The sequence below is a fragment of the Triticum aestivum genome, chromosome 2A (assembly GCF_018294505.1).
Source record: "Triticum aestivum cultivar Chinese Spring chromosome 2A, IWGSC CS RefSeq v2.1, whole genome shotgun sequence".
Taxonomy (NCBI): Eukaryota; Viridiplantae; Streptophyta; class Magnoliopsida; order Poales; family Poaceae; genus Triticum; species Triticum aestivum.
In genome coordinates, this window is record NC_057797.1 from 142166114 (window position 1) to 142176184 (window position 10071).

At 44.6% G+C, this 10071-nt stretch overlaps 1 pseudogene; it reads right to left on the reverse strand.

The window, feature by feature from the left end:
- Positions 1–1671: 1671 nt before the first annotated feature.
- On the reverse strand, positions 1672–9843 carry LOC123191591 (flavonol 3-O-glucosyltransferase UGT89B1-like; annotated as a pseudogene).
- Between the last annotated feature and the right edge of the window lie 228 nt (positions 9844–10071).

Here is a 10071-nt window from a genome sequence, read left to right on the forward strand (position 1 = left end):
GAGAAGAAGCCATCTAGCTAATAAGTATGGACCCGAAGGTCTGACGTAAACTACTCACACATCATCGGAGAGGCTATGGTGTTGATGTAGAAGCCCTCCGTCATCGATGCCCCCTCCGATGGAGCTCTGAAACAGGCCCCAAGATGGGATCTCATGGATATAGAAAGTTCCGGCGGTGGAATTAGGGTTTTGGCTCCGTTTCTGATTGTTTGGGAGTACGTAAGTATATATAGGAGGAAGGAGTACGTCGGTGGAGCAACAGGGGTCCCACGAGGGTGGAGGGTGCGCCTGGGGGGGCAGGCGCGCCCCCTACCTCGTGGCTTCCCTGTTGGTTGCTTGACGTAGGGTCTAAGTCTCCAGGATCATGTTCGTTCCGAAAATCACGTTCCCGAAGGTTTCATTCCGTTTGGACTCTGTTTGATATTCTTTTTCTGCGAAACTCTGAAATTGGCAAAAAATAGCAATTCTGGGCTGGGCCTCCGGTTAATAGGTTAGTCCCAAAAATAATATAAAAGTGGATAATAAAGCCCAATAATGTCCAAAACAGAAGATAATATAGCATGGAGCAATAAAAAATTATAGATACGTTGGAGACGTATCATCGACTGCACGCACGCCGCGACATAGCTCGTCGTGGAGGGAGGCGTCGGGGCCGAGGCCGGTGGCACCGCCTGGACGAGGCCCTCGGCTCGGTCGCAGGACTCACTGAAGGCATCGAGGCAGCGGTGGAGGTCCGTGAGCGCCACCATGCACCCGGGCTCGCGGACTGCGGCGGCCGCGGCGTCGACCAGCGCGTAGTAGGCACCAATCCATCTCTCTCTCCACCTGCAGATGGAGGTGAGGCACGCACGATGCATCGGTCAGCCAGGCCCCATAAGTACATGCATCGGGCAGCTGCAGTCTATCCTCTCTCTCCAAAGTCCAAAAGCAGACGAGAGGCAACACCACGCACAGGAAAGGCGTACACGCGCACTAGACACAGGAGTAGCAGCCGACGAGCGGGACCGGAGCAGCGGCGGCCCACACATCATCGCGCTAGTACAAATGCGTGTGCACAATCCGGGTGCACATCGTCGACCCACCCCTCTGCAGCTGACACAGGAGGCAGTAACTCCCCACGATGCACGACGCGGGAAGCGCGTGAGGAGCGCCGGGCCAAGAGCAGTTGATCGAGGTAACGAGGAAATATCGTATACACGAGACATGTAATCACCGCAGCTGATGAGCGGGACCGGGGCCAGCACTGGCCCACCCGTCATGAGGACAGCACAAGCACAGGCGCAAAACGCGAGGAGGAGCGCGCAGCGCCCGCGACCCGGACTTCCTCGCATGCACGCAGCGCAGCAGGACAGGCTGCCCCATGCACCCAACAAGCTGGCACCCAGCCAATGGAATTTGGCCCGAGCCCACATGTCATCCGCTGGCCAAGATCGACCGGCGGGTGAAAACGCACAAGTGAAAACGCAACGACCATCGAACGGACAAGAACAAAAAAAAGACCGGGTTGACTAAAATCGAACGGTCAACGAATCTTGCCATCGAGGGAGCGCCCTGGGAGCGAGTTGCCCAGCCTCATTATTAGTTTATAAATGAGTGGGATACTCATTATTAGTTTAAATGAGTGGGATACAACATTACAATATACACGTATGAATACGGAGGCTATACAGTCTAACAAGCTAGCACGCTCCTCTGTGGGATCCACCTGCGGACGATCCTTCCGTGTGGCCCCGCGTCCACCAGCGGCGACCACGTGCCGGACCGGACGGCCCAGAGGAAGGGGTGGCCGGACCGCACCATCCCGAGCGCCAGCTCGTCGAGCTGCTCATCGGAGACATGGGCCTGCGTCCCAAACGACACGTAGATCACTGACTCCGATCGCTCCGCCATCTCGTCGAGCCAGGCGAGGCACCCCTTGGGGTCCTGCTCTTCCACATGCTCCGGCATGTCACCGGCGGCGAGAAACAGAGGGCCTGCCAGCCAGGCGCGCGCGTCTGGCTGGTAGAACAACATGAAGGCCGATACGTAGTACTCCTCCAACATGGCGAAGCTGTTGACCAGGACGCCCCAGTTGTGCCCGTCAGAGTCGTCGATGTCATTGATAAGGAACCGTGTCACTGGATCCTCGGCATCGGCGATCTTGGCGATCGTGTTCGGGACATCCGTAGCCATGATCCTTACGTATTCCGACATGCGGGACACATGGAAGCTTGCGCCGTGCTGGGCGCTGGACGGCGGTGGGCTCGGCATGAGCGATTTGCAGGTGGCCATGGAGAAGCAGGACATGTTGTGGAACACGATGCGGCGGATGCCTGCGTCGGCCGCAATGCGGTGCGTGAACCCGAGGAAGAAGTCGGAAATGAGCACGAGCGGCGGGGCCGGGAGCGACGCCATGAACTTGATGTCTACCACAGTCTACACAACCTTCTTCTTGTAGACGTTATTGGGCCTCCAAGTGCAGAGGTTTGTAGGACAGTAGCAAAATTCCCTCAAGTGAATGACCTAAGGTTTATGAATCCGTAGGAGTCATAGGATGAAGATGGTCTCTCTCAAGCAACCCTGCAACTAAATAACAAAGAGTCTCTTGTGTCCCCAACACACCCAATACAATGGTAAATTGTATAGGTGCACTAGTTCGGCGAAGAGATGGTGATACAAGTGCAATATGGATGGTAGATAAAGGTTTTTGTAATCTGAAAATATAAAAACAGCAAGGTAACTAATGGTAAAAGTGAGCGTAAACGGTATTGCAATGCGTTGAAACAAGGCCTAGGGTTCATACTTTCACTAGTGCAAGTTCTCTCAACAATAATAACATAATTGGATCATATAACTATCCCTCAACATGCAACAAAGAGTCACTCCAAAGTCACGAATAGCGGAGAACAAACAAAGATATTATGGTAGGGTATGAAACCACCTCAAAGTTATCCTTTTTGATCGATCTATTCAAGAGTCCGTAGTAAAATAACATGAAGCTATTCTTTCTGTTCAATCTATCATAGAGTTTGTACTAGAATAACACCTTAAGACACAAATCAACAAAAACCCTAATGTCACCTAGATACTCCAATGTCACCTCAAGTATCCATGGGTATGATTATACGATATGCATCACACAATCTCAGATTCATCTATGCAAACCAACACAAAGTACTTCAAAGAGTGCCCCAAAGTTTCTACCGGAGAGTCAAGACGAAAATGTGTGCCAACCCCTATGCATAGGTTCATGGGCGGAACCCACAAGTTGATCACCAAAACATACATCAAGTGGATCAATAGAATACCCCATTGTCACCACAGGTATCCCACGCAAGACATACATCAAGTGTTCTCAAATCCTTAAAGACTCAATCTGATAAGATAACTTCAAAGGGAAAACTCAATCCATTATAAGAGAGTAGAGGGGGGGAAACATCATAAGATCCAACTATAATAGCAAAGCTCGTGATACATCATGATCGTATCACCTCAAGAACACGAGAGAGAGAGAGAGAGAGAGTTCAAACACATAGCTACTGGTACATACCCTCAGCCCTGAGGGAGAACTACTCCCTCCTCGTCATGGAGAGCGCCGGGATGATGAAGATGGCCACCGGAGAGGGATTGCCCCCTCCGGCAGGGTGCCAGAATGGGTCTAGATTGGTTTTCGTTAGCTACGGAGGCTTCTGGCGGCAGAACTTCCGATCTATTGTGCTCCCCAAAGTTTTTAGGCTATATGGGTATATATAGGAGGAAGAAGTACGTCAGTGGATCTCCGGGCTGTTCACGAGGCAGGGGCGCGCCCCCCACCCTTGTGGGCAGCCCGTGACTCTCCTGGTCCATCTCCAATACTCCGTGGGCTTCTTCTGGTCCAAAAATAAGTTCCATGAAGTTGAAGTCAATTGGACTCCGTTTGATTTTCCTTTTCTGCGATACTCAAAAAAAAGGAAAAAACAGAAACTGGCACTGGGCTCTGGGTTAATAGGTTAGTCCCAAAAATAATATAAAAGTGTATAATAAAGCACATAAACATCCAAAATAGATAATATAATAGCATGGAACAATAAAAAATTATAGATATGTTGGAGACGTATCAGCATCCCCAAGCTTAATTCCTGCTCGTCCTCGAGTAGGTAAATGATAAAAACAGAATTTTTGATGTGGAATGCTACCTAACATATTTATCCATGTAGTTCTCTTTGTTGTGGCAAGAATATTCAGATCCATAGGATTCAAGACAAAAGTGTAATATTGACATAAAAATAATAATACTTCAAGCATACTAACAAAGCAATCGTGTCTTCTCAAAATAACATGGCCAAAGAAAGTTATCCCTACAAAATCATATAGTCTGGCTATGCTCCATCTTCATCACACAAAATATTTAAATCATGCACAACCCCGATGACAAGCCAAGCAATTGTTTCATACTTTTGATGTTCTCAAACTTTTTCAATCTTCACGCAATGCATGAGCGTGAGCCATGGACATAGCACTATAGGTGGAATAGAATGGTGGTTGTGGAGAAGACAAAAAGGAGAAGATAGTCTCACATCAACTAGGCGTATCAATGGGCTATGGAGATGACCATCAATAGATATCAATGTGAGTGAGTAGGGATTGCCATGCAACGGATGCACTAGAGCTATAAGTGTATGAAAGCTCAAAAAGAAACTAAGTGGGTGTGCATCCAACTCGCTTGCTCACGAAGACCTAGGGCATTTTGAGGAAGCCCATCATTGGAATATACAAGCCAAGTTCTATAATGAAAGATTCCCACTAGTATATGAAAGTGACAACATAGGAGACTCTCTATCATGAAGATCATGGTGCTACTTTGAAGCACAAGTGTGGTAAAAGGATAGTAGCATTGCCCCTTCTCTCTTTTTCTCTCATTTTTTTTGTTTTTTTGGGACTTCTCTCTTTTTTTGGCCTTTCTTTTTTTTCTTTTTTTCGTCCGGAGTCTCATCCCGACTTGTGGGGGAATCATAATCTCCATCATCCTTTCCTCACTGGGACAATGCTCTAATAATGATGATCATCACACTTTTATTGACTTACAACTCAAGAATTACAACTTGATACTTAGAACAAGATATGACTCTATATGAATGCCTTCGGCGGTGTACCGGGATGTGCAATGATGCATGAGTGACATGTATGAAAGAATTATGAATGGTGGCTTTGCCACAAATACAATGTCAACTACATGATCATTCATAGCAATATGACAATGATGAAGCGTGTCATAATAAACGGAACGGTGGAAAGTTGCATGGCAATATATCTCGGAATGGCTATGGAAATGCCGTAATAGGTAGGTATGGTGGCTGTTTTGAGGAAGGTATATGGTGGGTGTAAGATACCAGCAAAAGTTGCGCGGTACTAGAGAGGCTAGCAAAGGTGGAAGGGTGAGAGTGCGTATAATCCATGGACTCAACATTAGTCATAAAGAACACACATACTTATTGCAAAAATCTATTAGTTAATGAAACAAAATATTACACGCATGCTCCTAGGGGGATAGATTGGTAGGAAAATACCATCGCTCATCCCCGACCGCCACTCATAAGGAAGACAATAAATAAATAAATCATGCTCCGACTTCATCACATAACGGTTCACCACACGTGCATGCTACATGAATCACAAACTTCAACACAAGTATTTCTCAAATTCACAACTACTCAACTAGCATGACTCTTATATCACCATCTTAATATCTCAAAACAATTATCAAGTATCAAACTTCTCATAGTATTCAATGCACTCTATATGAAAGTTTTTATTATATCCCTCTTGGATGCCCATCATATTAGGACTAGTTTCATAACCAAAGCAAACTACCATGCTGTTCTAAAGACTCTCAAAATGATATAGGTGAAGCATGAGAGTTCATTAATTTCTATAAAATAAAACCACCACCGTGCTCTAAAAAGATATAAGTGAAGCACTAGAGCAACAACAAACTACTCCAAAAGATATAAGTGAAGATCAATGAGTAGTGGAATAATTATGCAACTATATGAAGACTCTCTAACATTTAAGAATTTCAGATCGTGGTATTTTATTCAAGCAGCAAGCAAAACTAAATAAAATAAAATGACGCTCCAAGTAAAGTTACCGATGAACGAAGACGAAAGAGGGGATGCCTTCCGGGTCATCCCCAAGCTTAGGCTTTTGGTTGTCCTTGAATATTACCTTGGGGTGCCTTGGTAATCCCCAATCTTAGGCTCTTGACACTCCTTATTCCATAGTCCATCGAATCTTTACCCAAAACCTGAAAACTTCACAACACAAAACTTAACAGAAAACTCGTAAGCTCCGTTAGTATGAGAAAATAAATCACCACTTAGGTACTGTAATGAACTCATTCTAAATTCATATTGGTGTAATATCTACTGTATTCCAACTTATCTATGGTTCATACCCTCCGATACTACTCATAGATTCATCAAAATAAGCAAACAACACATAGAAAACAGAATCTGTCAAAAACAGAACAGTCTGTAGTAATCTGTATCAAACGTATACTTATGGAACCCCAAAAATTCTAAATTAAATTTCTGGACGTGAGGAATTTATCTATTAATCATCTTCAAAAAGAATTAACTAAATATCGCTCTCCAATAAAAAATGGCAGCAATTCTCGTGAGCGCTAAAGTCTCTGTTTTTTTACAGCAAGATCAACAAGACTTTCCCCAAGTCTTCCCAACGGTTTTACTTGGCACAAACACTAATTAAAAACATAAAACCACATCTAAACAGAGTCTATATGAATTCTTTATTGCTAAAAGGGAGAAAAAAGCAAGGAAAAAATAAAAATTGGGTTGCCTCCCAACAAGCGCTATCGTTTAATGCCCCTAGCTAGGCATGATGATTTCAATGATGCTCACATAAAAAATAAGAATTGTAACATAAAGAGAGCATCTTGAAGAATATGACTAGCACATTTAAGCCTAACACACTTCCTATGCATAGGGATTTTGTGAGCAAACAACTTGTGGGAACAAGAATCAACTTGCATAGGAAGGTAAAACAAGGATAACTTTAAAACTTTAAGCACATAGAGAGGAAACTTGATATTCTTGCAATATGTAAAAGCATATATTCCTCCCTCATAATAAATTTCAGTAGCATCATGAATGAATTCAACAATATAATCATCACATAAAGCATTCTTTTCATGATCTACAAGCATAGAATTTTTATTACTCTCCACATAAGCAAATTTCTTCTCATGAATAGTAGTGGGAGCAAACTCAACAAAATAACTATCATGTGAGGCATAATCCAATTGAAAGATAAATCATGATGACAAGTTTCATGGATATAATTATTCTTTATAGCATACAAGTTATCACGATAATCATCATAAATAGGGGGCATGCTTTCATCATAATAGATTTGCTCATCAAAACTTGGGGGACAAAAAATATCATCTTCATCAAACATAACATCCCCAAGCTTGTGGCTTTGCATATCATTAGCATCATGGATATTCAAAGAATTCATACTAACAACATTGCAATCATGCTCATCATTCAAATATTTAGTGTCAAACATTCTAATGCATTCTTCTTCTAACACTTTGACACAATTTTCCTTCCCATCATACTCACGAAAGATATTAAAAAGATGAAGCGTATGAGGTAAACTCAATTCCATTTTTATAGTTTTCTTTTATAAACTAAACTAGTGCTAAAACAAGAAACAAAAAGATTCGATTGCAAGATCTAAAGATATACCTTCAAGCGCTAACCTCCCCGGCAACGGCGCTAGAAAAGAGCTTGATGTCTACTACACAACCTTCTCCTTGTAGACGTTGTTGGGCCTCCAAGTGCAGAGGTTTGTAGGACAATAGCAAATTTCCCTCAAGTGAATGACCTAAGGTTTATCAATCCGTAGGAGGCGTAGGATGAAGATGGTATCTCTCAAGCAACCCTGCAACCAAATAACAAAGAGTCTCTTGTGTCCCCAACACACCCAATACAATGGTAAATTGTATAGGTGCACTAGTTCGGCGAAGAGATGGTGATACAAGTGCAATATGGATGGTAGATAAAGGTTTTTGTAATCTGAAAATATAAAAACAGCAAGGTAACTAATGGTAAAAGTGAGCGTAAACGGTATTGCAATGCGTTGAAACAAGGCCTAGGGTTCATACTTTCACTAGTGCAAGTTCTTTCAACAATAATAACATAATTGAATCATATAATTATCCCTCAAAATGCAACAAAGAGTCACTCCAAAGTCAATAATAGCAGAGAACAAACGAAGTGATTATGGTAGGGTACGAAACCACCTCAAAGTTATCCTTTCTGATCGATCTATTCAAGAGACCGTAGTAAAATAACATGAAGCTATTATTTTCGTTCAATCTATCATAGAGTTCGTACTAGAATAAAACCTTAAGACACAAATCAACCAAAACCCTCATGTCACCTAGATACCCCAATGTCACCTCAAGTATCCGTGGGTATGATTATATGATATGCATCACACAATCTCAGATTCATCTATTCAAACCAGCACAAAGTACTTCAAAGAGTGCCCCAAAGTTTCTATCGGAGAGTCAAGACGAAAACATGTGCCAACCCCTATTCATAGGTTCATGGGCGAAACCCGCAAGTTGATCACCAAAACATACATCAAGTGGATCAATAGAGTACCCCATTGTCACCACGGGTATCCCACGCAAGACATACATCAAGTGTTCTAAAATCCTTAAAGACTCAATCTGACAAGATAACTTCAAAAGGAAAACACAATCCATTACAAGAGAGTAGAGGGGGAGAAACATCGTAAGATCCAACTATAATAGCAAAGTTCGCGAGACATCAAGATCGTATCACCTCAAGAACACGAGAGAAAGAGGGAGAGAGAGAGATCAAACACATAGCTACTGGTACATACCCTTAGTCCCGAGGGAGAACTACTCCCTCCTCATCATGGAGAGCGCCGGGATGATGAAGATGGCCACCGGAGAGGGATTGCCCCCTGCGGCAGGGTGCCAGAACGGGTCTAGATTGGTTTTCATTGGCTACAGAGGCTTCTGGCGGTGGAACTCCCGATCTATTGTGCTCCCCAAAGTTTTTAGGGTATATCGCTATATATATATATGAGGAAGAAGTACGTCGGTGGATCTTTGGGTTGTCCACGAGCCAGGGGGGCGCGCGTAGGGGGGTGGGCGCGCCCCCACCCTCGTGGGCAGCCCGGGACTCTCCTTGTCCATCTTCGATACTCCGTGGGCTTGTTCTGGTCCAAAAATAAGTTTTGTGAAGTTTCAGGTCAATTGGACTCCATTTGATTTTCCTTTTCTGCGATACTCTAAAACAAGGAAAAAACAGAAACTGGCACTAGGCTCTGGGTTAATAGGTTAGTCCCAAAAATAATATAAAAGTGTATAATAAAGCCCATAAACATCCAAAACAGATACTATAATAGCATGGAACAATCAAAAATTATAGATACGTTGGAGACGTATCAGAACTCCGTGAAGGGCTCCCGCAGGAGCGCCGTGGCGCGCAGGAACATCGGGTATAGGTCCGGGCCAGGCAGGGTGTCTGTGGACTCGACGCCGGATGGCAGTGGCGGCAGTGACGGGAACGGGAGAACGGCAAGCCGCACCGACGCCGGGAGGCGGCTGCGGGCGAAGGCGAGGTTGGCGGGCGTGACGATCATGGTGATGCGGAGGTTCTTTTGGTGCTCGGTGAGCGCCCTGGTGAAGTGAAGCAGTGGCGGGGTGTGGCCCTTGGCCATGAACGGGAACAGGACCACGTGGTCGCGGCCGGCCTGGTTGCCCGTGCTATTCGCGGCATGGGTTGGCGCAGCGGCATCATTGGTGGTGGTGATGGCCATGGCAGGGCATTGTCGTGTATGGTTTGCAAGTTGGGTTCTGACTTGTGAAGGGTGGAAGTCTATGGTGAGGTGTATATATAGAGAACTCAGATTTTTTATCGAAAGAGACAACCTATGCGAGCGAATTGCCAAAAAGGATCACATGCAGATGAATTTGACAAAAAAGGCCCCCTGGGCCGTGGCGGCATGCGCGGCATGTAACACCCTGGATGTAACTTTCCCAATTTG